Genomic DNA, 12,894 nt, shown 5'->3' on the forward strand with positions numbered 1-12,894 from the left:
CAAATGAGCCACATCAGCCAAGGTGACATAAATGTTAGTTATTACCTATCCTTTACCCACCAATGTAAAAGAAATATGTGTTTCTCCATGTTGCCTTTTATTCAATCCTAGAGGTTTCCCTTCTATGTTTCCTTCCACCTCACTAATCCACCACCAATGGGTTTCATGTAACCTTCCTTACTGTCCTCCTTAATTATAATGTATAGAATAAGCTGCAAAACTGCCACTCTCTGGAGCCTTTCTCAATCCATTGAGATCTTGCTTCCCAGTGTATGTTGTCAGCTTGTTTCAAATAAACTCATAAAAATGTGTTTTTTAAAATTTGGATGTTTCTTACATAAACAGGACCCTCGCCTAATATCCTAGGTGGTTTAGGCCTAGGGAAAATGAAACAATATAATAAATGCAAGGTAGAAAGTGCTAGATACCTTTAGAAAGCTATAGGATTGGTGCGATGGCAGTTGAAGTGAAGCAAGAGTCAGTTCACCCTTCAGACCCAGAACACACTGCTGAGGCCTTAGGCCCTCAAGGCAGGTTTGAAAACTCACACTTGATTGAACAATGGTGTCCATTTTTTTTTTTTTTTTTACTTTTTTTTTTTTTTTTTATCCTCACCCGAGGACATTTTTTGTTCAGATAGAGTGGGAAGGAGAGAGAGAGAGAAACATCGATGTGAAAGGGACACATCAAGTGGCTGCCACCCGCACGACCAACCAGGGCCAGGGACAAACTGCAACCGAGGTACGTGCCCTTAGCGGGAACCGAACCCTGGTCTCTCGGGACCGCAGGCCGACGCTCTAACTGCTGAGCCAAACCGGCCAGGGCAGGTGTCCAGTTTTTTGAGAGGACTCTTTTTTTTTTTTCCATTTATCTTCAGATAGAGTGGGAGGGAGGGGGACAGAGAGAGAAACATCAATGTGAGAGAGACACATCGACTGGTTGCCTCCCACATGACCCTGACCAGGGACAGGGACCGAACTGCAACTGAGGTACGTGCCCTTGACTGGAATTGAATCCAAAACTCTTTGGTCCATGGGCCGACTCTCTAACCACTGAGCAAAACTGGCCAGGGCAAGAGAGGACTCTATTTTTAAGACAGAAAAATTCTTAAAGATGTCTACAAGAGTATTCAGTCCCCTTGAGTACCAGGTATTTAGTAATGTTTTATATTTTACTTTTATAGATAATAATGAAAATTGTTCTGAATTCAAAAGGTGCCAAAGGGTATATGGTAAAAGTTGTCTTCCTCTCTCTGGTGTATCTTCCTTGGACAAGCACAAGTTACCTTTATTTTATTTACTTATTTTTTTACAATGTTTTTATTTTTTAGAGAGAGAGGGAGGATGAGAGAGAGAAATATCTATGTGAGAAAGAAATATGAATCAGCTGCCTCCTGCACGTTCCCTACTGGGGATCAAGCCCAAAACCCAGGCATGTACCCTGACGGGGAATCGAGCCGGAACCTCTTAGTCCATGGGATGACGTTCAATTCACTGAGCCACACTGGCTGGGCCACAAGTGACCTTTAGATGCTCTGAATTTCCCCAGATGCTTTCTGAATTTATAAATAAATACATATGTATAAATAAGAGCATTTTTTCTCCACACAGTTCGGTGTATTATACTCTTATCTTGAAGATTGTACCATATCAATACAGGGATTCCTTATTCTTTTTTTTAATCCTTACCCGAGGACATTTTTATTTTCCATTTATCTTCAGATAGAGCAGGAGGGAGAGAGAGAGAGGAACATTGATGTGAGAAAGACACATCAAGTGGTTGCTACCCACATGACCCCAACCGGGGCCGGAGACAAACTGCAACCAAGGTACCTGCCCTTAGTGGGAACCGAACCCAGGACTCTCTGGTCCTCAGGCCGATGCTCTAATTGCTGAGCCAAACTGGCCAGGGCAGGGATTTCTTGTTCTTATAGACAGCTGAATGATGTTTGTTGTAAGAATGACATGATTAACCAGTCACCTACTGGTTGATGTTTAGGTTGTTCCCAGTCTTCTGCTATTCAGGCAGCAGCGAATATCCCGGTATATAATGCTTTTACTTGGATTTGTGTATTGGAAAATCAAAAAGCATCTATCTAAGTTTGAGTAATAGCATAACACAATAGGAGACTCTTGATGTTACTTGCTGTGTAAGCAGATTTGCTTAACTGCCATTAGAGATATATGTGGGGACGTGAACAGAGATGAAGATTGTAGAATTTCAGGCATCTGCTTGCAGGTAGGGAAAGGGGAAGTGGAAAGACTTTCTTCTGAGGTGCAAAATTTAAGGGGCACTAAAAGCTCAGTAATTGAGATCAATAATATTTTAACACAATATTTTTTTAAATTTGTAAATTGATTTTAGAAAGAGAGGAAGGGAGAGAGAGAAACAAACAGATTTGTTGTTGCATTTATTCATGCATTCATTGGTTGGTTCTTATATGTGCCCTGATCAGGGATCAAACCTGCAACCTTGGTGTATCAGGATGATGCTCTAACCAACTGAACTATCCAGCCAGAGCTAATGTAATAGTTTTCAAAAATCAAAATTAATGCAAAAAATTCACAATGAACAAATATCAGCATTAAATTTTTTTTTTTAATTCTCACCTGAGGATATTTTTTCCATTTATTTTCAGATAGAGTGGGAGGGAGGAGAAGGGAGAGAGAGAGAAACATCTGGGTGAGAGGGGCACATCGACTGGCTGCCTCCCCCATGACCCCACCAGGGCCTGAGATGAACTGCAACCGAGGTGCGTGCCCTTGACCAGAATCGAACCTGCGACTCTTTGGTTGGCTGGCAGATGCTCCAACTGCTGAGCCAAACTGGCCAGGGCAAATATCAGCGTTTTAAATTAGACATCTCCACTAACATCATATCAGGCATTAGACAAAGGCAGCAAAACAGAAGGATTCTCATGATTCCTCTGGAGTCTATTTACATATGTCATTTTACTAGTCTTGGTTATCATATTTTCAAACTAATTATTTACATTATATGATACAAAACAGAGTAGCAAGGGACTGTTTCTTGTATGCTAATGCATGTAAAGATTGGGAGAACTCTAGAATGTCTTTTGGAGAATTTCAAGCAAAATGTCATATTTTGGGAGAAGATCCATTTTAGTTTGTGATTGAAGAAACTGAGGTAACAGCAGGTGTTTAGCTATTTGATTCAGAAGGAATTTCAATGAAGAAGAACATTTTAAGGAAAGAACCCTAATGAGGCAAGGTGGTGTATTAGAAAGAATTCTCGAGTCAAACAATTTGAGTTTGAATTCTAGTTTTGCAATGTTTACCAGTATGTGACCTTGGACAAGTTACGTAACTTTTTGGACTCAATTTTCTAATCTATAAAGTAGGAGCCAGTTACATCTTAGAGAAAAGTAAATGAGATTGCATGTGTAACATATGTTGTCTTGTGACAGACATAGAAGGTATTCAGTAAACTGTCACTGCATTCATATCATGTAATTAACATTTAATTTTCATAGCACCTTCACATGTAGTGTCTCATTTGAGCCTAATATGAATCCTTGGAAGTTGGTAGTCATGCATTAAACCAGTTTCACAGACAATTACAACAACATAGAGGTTTAATGAACAACTCGAGGTCACACTGTTGTATTAGGGGAGAGCCAAAAGCCTAGGTTTCACCCTTGACCACTCCTTTTGCCTCCGGCCCCATCTCCACATACTCCCTGAAGGTTTTCATGTTTACTTACCAGTTATCACCTCTCTCCACTCTCTCCACTTTTTTGTGTCCCCATTTCCACCGCTCAGGTTTAGGCCGTGACCATTTCTTACTTGGATAACTACCATAGTGCCCTAATTAGTTGTTGCTCTGCCTTTATTCCCTGTGATGCTACTGGAGCAATTTATCAAAAGTAAACTTAGCCCTGGCTGGTGTGGCCCAGTGGATAGAGCTTTGGCTGGCACACTGAAGGATTATTGGTTTAATTCCCAGTTAGGGTGTGTGAATTTTATTACACATATAGACATGTGTAATTACCACCTCAATCAAGAGAATTTTTTTTATCACTGCAAAAAATTCCCTCTTGCCCTGGCCGGCTTGGCTCAGCGGTTGGAGCATCGACCTGCGGGCCAGAGTCCTGGGTTCGGTTCCTGCTAGGGGCGCATACCAAAAAAAACCAAAACAACAACAAAATTCCCTCTTGCTGTCTTTGTAGTCATACCCTCCTTTCACCTCTGTTTGTTGTCACTATAGTTTTATCTTTTCAACAACCTTTTATACATGGAATCATATCACATGTAACCTTTTGAGAATGGCTTCTTTCAAGCAACATAATGCCTTGAGATTCAGCCAAGTTGTTGCCTAGATCAATAGCAATAGTATTCTGTTGAGTTGACATAATAGTTTGTTTATCCATTCACCTGTTGAAAGACATTTGAGGTGTTTCCAGTTTCAGGTAAATGTGAATAGAGTTGCTCTAAATATTTGTGTATAAATTTTTGTGTGAAGATGTTTTGATTCTCTCCCTTGAAGTGAGATTGCTGGGTCATATAGTAAATGTATATTTATATTTATGAGAAACTGCCAAATTGGGGTTTGAATTCTGGTTTTGCCATATTGTTTTCCAGAATGCCTGTTCCATTTCACATTCTGAGCAGTAATATACAAGTGCAGTTGCTTCATATCCTTGCTTTTACTTAGTATTGTCAGATTTTTAAAAAATTTAGCCAGTCTAATAGGTGTGTAGTTATATCTTATCATAGTTTAAATTTGTGTTTCCCTAATGAATGATTAATGTTGAACATTTTTTTCACATTCCTATTTGTCTTCTGTATATTCTCTTTGGTGAAGAGCTTTTTGAAATCTTTTGCTCATTTTTCACTTGTTGAGTTTTGAGAGTTCTTTATATACTTGCATATGATTTGCAAATATTTTCACCTACTCTGTAGCTTTAAAAATATTTTTTTAAATCCTTACTCAAAGATATGTTTTATTGATTTGAGAGAGAGAAAGAGAGAAACATCAATGTGAGAGAAACATTGATGTGACAGAGAAATATCAATTGATTGCCTCCTATACAAGCACCGACTGGGGAATCAAACCAGAAACCTAGGTGTGTGCCCTGACTGGGAATTTAACCCGCAGCCTTTTGGTGTACAGGATGATGCTCCAACCAAATGAGCCACACTGCCCAGGCAGGAATTTGACTGGAACTGCAAGAAATTTATAGATCAATTTGGAGAGACTTGACATCTTCAGTATGTTGAGTAATCCAATTCATAATGTCTCTCTGTTTATTTAGCTCTTTGAATTCTTTTTTTTTTTTATCCTCACCCGAGGACATTTTTCCATTTTTTGTTCAGATAGAATGGGAAGGAGAGAGAGAGAAATATTGACGTGAAAGGGACACATCAAGTGGCTGCCTCCTGCACGAACCAACCAGGGTCGGGGACAAACTGCAACCGAGGTACATGCCCTTAGCGGGAACCGAACCGGGGTCTCTCTGGACCGTAGGCCAATGCTCTAACCGCTGAGCCAAACCAGCCAGGGCTCTTTGAATTCTTTTATCAATGTTTTAATATGTATACCTTAGTATCTCTCTTTTGTAGCTATTATAAATATTTTAGACATTTTTGTTTCAAAATTTCTAGTGTATAGAAATATGACTGACTTTTATATGTTGACCATGTATCCTGTGACCTTACTAAACTTACTTATTAGTTGTAGGAGGTTTTTCCTTGCAGAGCCATTGGGTTTTCTGTGTAGATAATTATGACATCTGAAAAAAAAGAACAGTTTTATTCTTTTTCTTGCCTTATTACACTGCTGAGGACTTTCAATAAAATGTTGAACTGGAATGCTGAGAGTGAACATACTCATCTCATTTTTTTTTATCCTCACCCGAGGACATTTTTCCATTTTTTGTTCAGACAGAGCGGGAGGGAGAGAGAGGAAAAGAGAGAGAGAGAAACATCGATGTGAAAGGGACACATCGAGTGGCACGACCAACCAGGGCCGGGGACAAACTGCAACCGAGGTACGTGCCCTTAGCGGGAACCAAACCCGGGTCTCTCTGTACCGCAGGCCGACGCTCTAACCGCTGAGCCAAACCGGCCAGGGCACTCATCTCATTTTTTATCTTAGGGAGAAAGCATTCATATTTTCTTCATTAAGTACAATGCTATCTATAGGTTTTATGTGGATGCCTTTTATCAGAATGTCTAGTTTATTGAGAGCTTTTATCATGAATGGATGTGCCCTGACCAGGGATTGAACCCATAACCTAGGTATGTGCCCTGACCAGAAATCGAACCTGCAACCTTTTGGTGTACAGGACAATACTTCAACCAGTTGAACCACCTGGCCAGGGTAGGAAGGCTTTAATTTTTTTATTGTATTGGACATTTTGGATGATACATTTTTAGGGACTTAGAATCTACTATCTTCCTCTGAAGAGTGTTCACATTTGTGCTATCAGGAAGTTAAAATACTGGCTGATTGCCTTGTATTTGTAGTATCTTGATATTATACTTTGCTAGGTCACCAGTGGGCCCCAAGTGGTCTTCACAGGATAGCCTGGGAGACACACTGGAAATTCAGCCTCTCTGGGCCTAACTAACTATAATGAGTCCAACAGCCATGTCTGTCTCACTGTCCCCTCCCTTCCGACCTCTCCAACAAACCCTTTGAGGCCTTGGCCCTTAAGTTCCATCCTCAGCCCTTAGTTTTATTTTTTTTATTATTATTATTTTTTTATCCTCACCTGAGGACATTTTTCTATTTTTTGTTCAGGTAGAGTGGGAGGGGGAGAGAGGAAGAGAGAGAGAAACATCGATGTGAAAGGGACACATCGAGTGGCTGCCACCCGCACGACCAACCAGGGCCGGGGACAAACTGCAACCGAGGTACACGCCCCTAGCGGGAACCGAACCCTGGTCTCTCGGGACCGCAGGCCGACGCTCTAACCGCTGAGCCAAACCAGCTAGGGCTTCAGCCCTTAGTTTTAGAGCAAATTATTTATTCTGGGACATAACATTTACTCCTAAGCTGTGGTCCTTCTGAGTTTTAGGGGAAACCCTAAGATGTGTACCAAACCCTTCTACTTTGGCGGGATTCAAATGACAAACTCTGTTCAGTCTGCGGTGGGCAGCAGCTGAAATTTCTATTTGGCTGGGTTTCTTTTAGCCTTCTACCTGCAAATAATAGAAAGCTCAACTGCACTGGAGTTTATATTTTTCTTTAGCAGGGTTGCTATCATTCTTTTTATTTTTCTTCATGATTGCAAGGTGACTGCTGTACCTTCTTCAGTTATCTCATTAATATTTAAGGCTGCAAGAAATAAGAAGGGACTTAGGCCAGCTGTTATTCTCCTCATATTGGGAAAGGAAAGACTTTCCCAGCAACCTCCCCAGCATGTTTCTGTCCAAATCTCAGCAGTCAAATTGGAAATGAATGGTCATCCTAAATCGAAGGGAAGTTGGGAAGGTGCAGACCAGGATTTCACAACTGACTGAGACCAATTAGCAACTTTAGACAGCTTTTTTTTTTTTTTAAATCCTCACCCGAGGACACTTTTCCATTGATTTTCAGATAGAGTGGGAGGGAGAGGGAGAAAGAGAGAGAAACATCAATGTGAGAGAGAGACATCAATTGGTTGCCTCCTGCATGACCCCAACCAGGGCCAGGGATCGAACTGCAACTGAGGCATGTGCCCTTAACTGGAATTGAAACCACAGCCCTTTGGTCCATGGACTGATGCTCTAACTGCTGAGCCAAACCGGCCAGGGCTAGACAACTTTTTTGGATACCTAATCATTTGACTTAATAGTCTGAGGCATTTATTTGTTTCTTTACTTTTTTAAGATTTTATTTTATTATTTATTTTTATTGAGCAATAATTGACAATATAACATTATATTAGTTTCAGGTGTATAACATAATGGTTTGATATTTGTATGTATTGCAAAATGATCACCACAGTAAGTCCAGTTAACATCTGCCACTATATAGTTACTGATTTTCCTTCTTGTGATGAGAACTTTGAAGATCTACTCTTTCAGCAACTTTCAAATATGGAATGCAGTATTAGCTATAGTCACTATGATGCACACTACTGTAAGATAGTAGAAAATATATAATGGTCTCTCTCTCTCTGGTTCCTGGCACAGAGCTCCTGAAACCCTTGTAATTTCCTAAGTGATAAGAACACTAAGAGCATCTTTTGTTCTTATATTGATCTTATTTATTTATTTATTTATTTATTTATTTTTAGAGAGAGAGGAAGGGAGAGGGAGAGAGAGAGAGATAAAAACATCGATTGGCTGCCTCCTGCATGCCCCCCACTGGGGTTTTGACCCACAACGTGGGCATGTGCCCTGACCAGAATCGAACCAGCGACCTCTTGATGCATGGGTCAATGCTCAACCACTGAGCAAGACCAGCCAGGCCTTATATTGGTCTTTAACTTCTGTTCCTGATGAGCTCCTGAAACCCTTGTAATTTTCTGGGTGATAGGAGTGTCAAAGACCAAGCCATGATTAGAGCTTGGAATTTTCAGCTCTGCCCCCCATTCTCTTGAGAAGGGATGAAAATGGAGTTAATAATAAATCATGCTACATGGTGAAGATTCCATACAATCCCCAAAGTACAGGGTTTGGAGAGCTCCCAGGTTGGTAAACACATTCACACTGGGAGGGTTATATACCCCAAATCCACGGAGATAGAAACTCCTGTGCTTGGGACCCTCCCAGACCTTGCCCTAAGTATCTTTACATCTGGCCATTCATCTGTATCCTTTATCATATCCTGTAATAAATGTAAGTAATTGTTTCCCTGAGTTCTGTTCGCTGCTCTAGCAAATTAATTGAACCCAAGGAGGGGATGTTTGGAACCTCTGATCTATAGCTGGTTGGTCAGAAGCACAGGTGATAACTTGGGCTTGCAACTGGTATGTGAAGTGTGTGTGTGTGTGTGTGTGTGTGTGTGCGCGCGCGCGCGCGCGCACACACACACACACAATCTTGTGGGACTGAACCCTTCCTTAACATGTGGGGTCTGATGATGCTGCAGGCAGATAGTGTCAGAATTGAGTTAAATTATATGATACCTAGCTGGTGCAGCAGAGAATTGTTTGATGTGGGGAAAACCCCATACACATTTGGTAACCAGAAGTGTTTTGTGTGACAAAGAAGACACAGAAGAGAAGAATTGGGTTCTTCCCTACATAGGAAGTAAAGAACTGAGTTTTACCCATAGTTACATCCCCATAACTTATTTATTTTATAACTGGCAGTCTGTACTTTTGGCTACCTTCATCTACTTTGCTTACCCTTCCATCCCTGAGGCATTTATTTTCATTGATTTATGAATCTTGACAAAAGTAAGACTTTTTAAAATCCTCATTAGAGGATATTTTTCCATTGATTTTGAGATAGAGTGGGAAGGAGGGAGGGAGAGAGAGAGAGAGAGAGAGAGAGAGAGAGAGAGAGAGAGAGAGAAAGATCAATGTGAGAGAGACATCAATTGGTTGTCTCCTGCATGATTCTATCCAGGGCCAGGGATCGAATCGCAACCAAGGTATATGCCCTTGATCGGAATCGAACCAGCAACTCTTTGGTCCTTGGGCCATCACTTGCTGAGCCAAACCAGTCAGGGCAGTAATAAGTATTTGAAAAAAATTGTTTTTCTTTATTGATTTTAGAGAGAGAGGAAGGGAGAAGGAGAGAGACATAGAAACATCGATGAGAGAGAGCATCATCTGGCCACCTCCTGCATGCTCTCCAATGGATATTGGGCCCACAAACTGGGCATGTACCGGTGACCTTTTGGTGCATGGGTTAACGCTCAACCACTGAGTCACACCAGCTGGGCAGCAGTAAGTGTTTTTAAACTAATTTGAATCAGTATGAAACCAAATAAAGTAGAAAGGCCACTTCTTCACTTTTTTTACTCCCCAGGATTAACTACTCCCCCAAATTATATATATATATATAAATATATTTTTTATACATATAGTAGGTAAAAAATAAATCTGAATACCTACTACCCTTAAGTAAAGGAATGTTATCAATACCATTAGAGAACTCTCTATATAATCTCATCCCAGTTTCATTTCCTTTCCTGGCCCCAGAGGCTAATTACCATCATGGATTTTATATTGTGAATTATCATTTATGATATTAAATGATATTCTCTAAGTTTATGGTCAATGACTATTATTTTTTCCTTTTTATTGAATTTATTGGGTTGATGGTTAATAGTTATTTATATGTATACAGTATTGCTGTGAACAGTCTTCTTCTTTTTTTTGTTAATCCTCATTTGAAGATATTTTCCCATTGATTTTTATGGGAAAGGGAAGGAAAGAAGGGAGAGAGAGAGAGAGAGAGAGAGAGAGAGAGAGATGTGAGAGAGACACATAGATTGGTTGTCTCTGCAAGACCCTGACCAGGGCCAGGGATTGAACCTGCAACCCAGGTACATGCCCTTGACCAGGAATTCAACCTTAGACCCTTTGGTCTATGGGCTGATGCTCTAATAGCTGGGCCAAACCGGCCAGGGCACTGTGAACATTCTTATATGTGTCTCCTGGTACTCATGTACAAGTTTATTTTTTCTTTTTTATCCTCACATGAGGACATTTTTGCATTTATCTTCAGATAGAGTGGGAGGGAGAGACAGAGGAAGAGATAGAGAGAAACATCCATGTGAGAGAGACACATCGACTGGTTGCCACCCACACAACCCCAACCGGGGCTGGGGACGAACTGCAACGGAGGTACGTGTCCTTACCGGAACCGAACCCGGGACTTTCTGGTCCATGGGCCGATGCTCTAACCGCTGAGCCAAACTGGCCAGGGCACAAGTTTCTTTCAAATGCATTCCTGAAGTATAATTGCTGGGTCATATAATAGCATTGTTATCTAGAATAATTATTCTAATTTACTACTATATTTTAGAAGATTATTTTAGTAGCACTAAATTACTTTTTAAAGAAAAACAGTGCTTGCCCGGCTGGTGTGGCTCAATGGTTGAGTGTCAACCCATGACCAAGAGATCACCGGTTCAATTCTTAGTCAGGGCACATGCCCAGGCTGTGGGCCCAATCCCCAGTGGAGGGCATGCAGGAGGCGGCCAATCGATATTCCCTCTCATCGATGTTTCTATCTCTCTCTCCCTCTCCCCTCCTCTCTTAAAATAAATAAAAAATAAAGAAAACATAGTTAATCATTAGAAAATTTGTTAGCTTATAAAAAAGAGATCTATAGAAAACCTTTCAGGAACACTAGTATTACCTGTATTATTTTTCTTTTTTTACTTTTTTTTCTTTATTTATTTTTAGAGAGAGAGGAAGGGAGAGGGAGAGAGAGATAGAAACATCAATTGGAAAGAACATCTATTGGCCACCTCCTGCATGCCCCCCACTGGGGATTGGGCCCACAACCTGCGCATGTGCCCTGACCAGGAATCAAACCAGCAGCCTCTTGGTACATGGGTTGACACTCAATCCCTGAACCACACCGGCTGGGCTACCTGTATTACTTTTTACTAACCAATTATGATTAAAGCTTTGCAAAAGATTTTGCTAATGTTCTTATAATGACTTCATTATATGGTATTGTATTTGGTTCGTATTTGCTACTTAACATTATTCCAGAAGAACAATGAAGCACATTATAATTTATTATTTTTATTATTTTTTAATCCTTACCTGAGGATATTTTTCTATTTATCTTCAGAGTGGGAGGGGAAGAGAGGGAGAGAAAGAAAGAGAGAGAGAAACATCAACGTGAGAGGGACACATTGACTAGTTGCCTCCCACACCACCCTGACCAGAGCCAGGGAAGAACCACAACCGAGGTATGTGCCCTTGGCCGGAATCAAACCCACAACTCATTGGTCCATGGGCCAACGCTCTAACCGCTGAGCCAAACCAGCCAGGGCTTGTTTATATTTTATGCCTTGTCTGGTAAGATTACTTCCTGATTCTTACATGTACCTGTGACCACCCATTAGCTTTCTTGGGACTTTTTTTTTTAATGTTGTATGTGCTCTAGCTAAACAGTGTCTACAACACTGCCATCTCATGCCCACAACTGTTAATACAGGTATGAATGTGAGGTTGGCATAGGTAGTAAGAGCAGTTGACAGATTTTATTCAGTGTAAATATTTTATTTAAAATCTATCTGATATTATACATCTATGAAACATAAATAATTGTAGAAATGAACTCTTTTACTCTTTTGCATTTATTGTACTTGGGTTTCTTTTCCCCTTTAAATAAATTCTCAATTACCATTTATACTTACAGTATATACAAATATATGGTGTTTAACATCTTGTTTCCTTTATTAGACTTGTTTGTAAATTACTTACCCCAAAACATAAACAGGTTCTTGACTAGATTATTTTAAACTCCCTTATTTTGCCTGGCCCCCATTAATTATATTAACTTTTACCTCATATTTCAAAACATCAAAATTCCTCCCCTGCATCCTTCCTCAGAACCATCCCCGGCAGATCTGGGGGAAATTAAACAGGGTGTGCCCCAAGCCTGCATCCATTTTCTTACCAATGAAATCTGAGAACATTGAACTTAAAAGGCACATCTAACCAAACAGCATCAGGCCTCTTGTTTCTGAATAGAACGATGGTTTTTGAGGGCTTCTGTAGCAAAGGGCAGGGAATCCGTGACCAAGTGTGTTGCTGCAGCAATTGCATCCCTCTGCCTGAGTGACCATCTTGGAGGGAACTTGCAGGGCTGACTGTCAGCATCTGAAGTTTCCGGTTGTATTCAGGGTGGGACCTCACTGCCCAGCTCCAGCCAGTTGTACCCTAAGGTAAATGTTTGGGGGCAAACAGTTTTACTTATTGTAGTCAATATAAAAGTAAATACTGGGCAAATGACACCTAGAAGAAAA

This window comes from Molossus molossus, unplaced genomic scaffold (genome assembly GCF_014108415.1).
Source record: "Molossus molossus isolate mMolMol1 unplaced genomic scaffold, mMolMol1.p scaffold_m16_p_3, whole genome shotgun sequence".
NCBI lineage: Eukaryota > Metazoa > Chordata > Mammalia > Chiroptera > Molossidae > Molossus > Molossus molossus.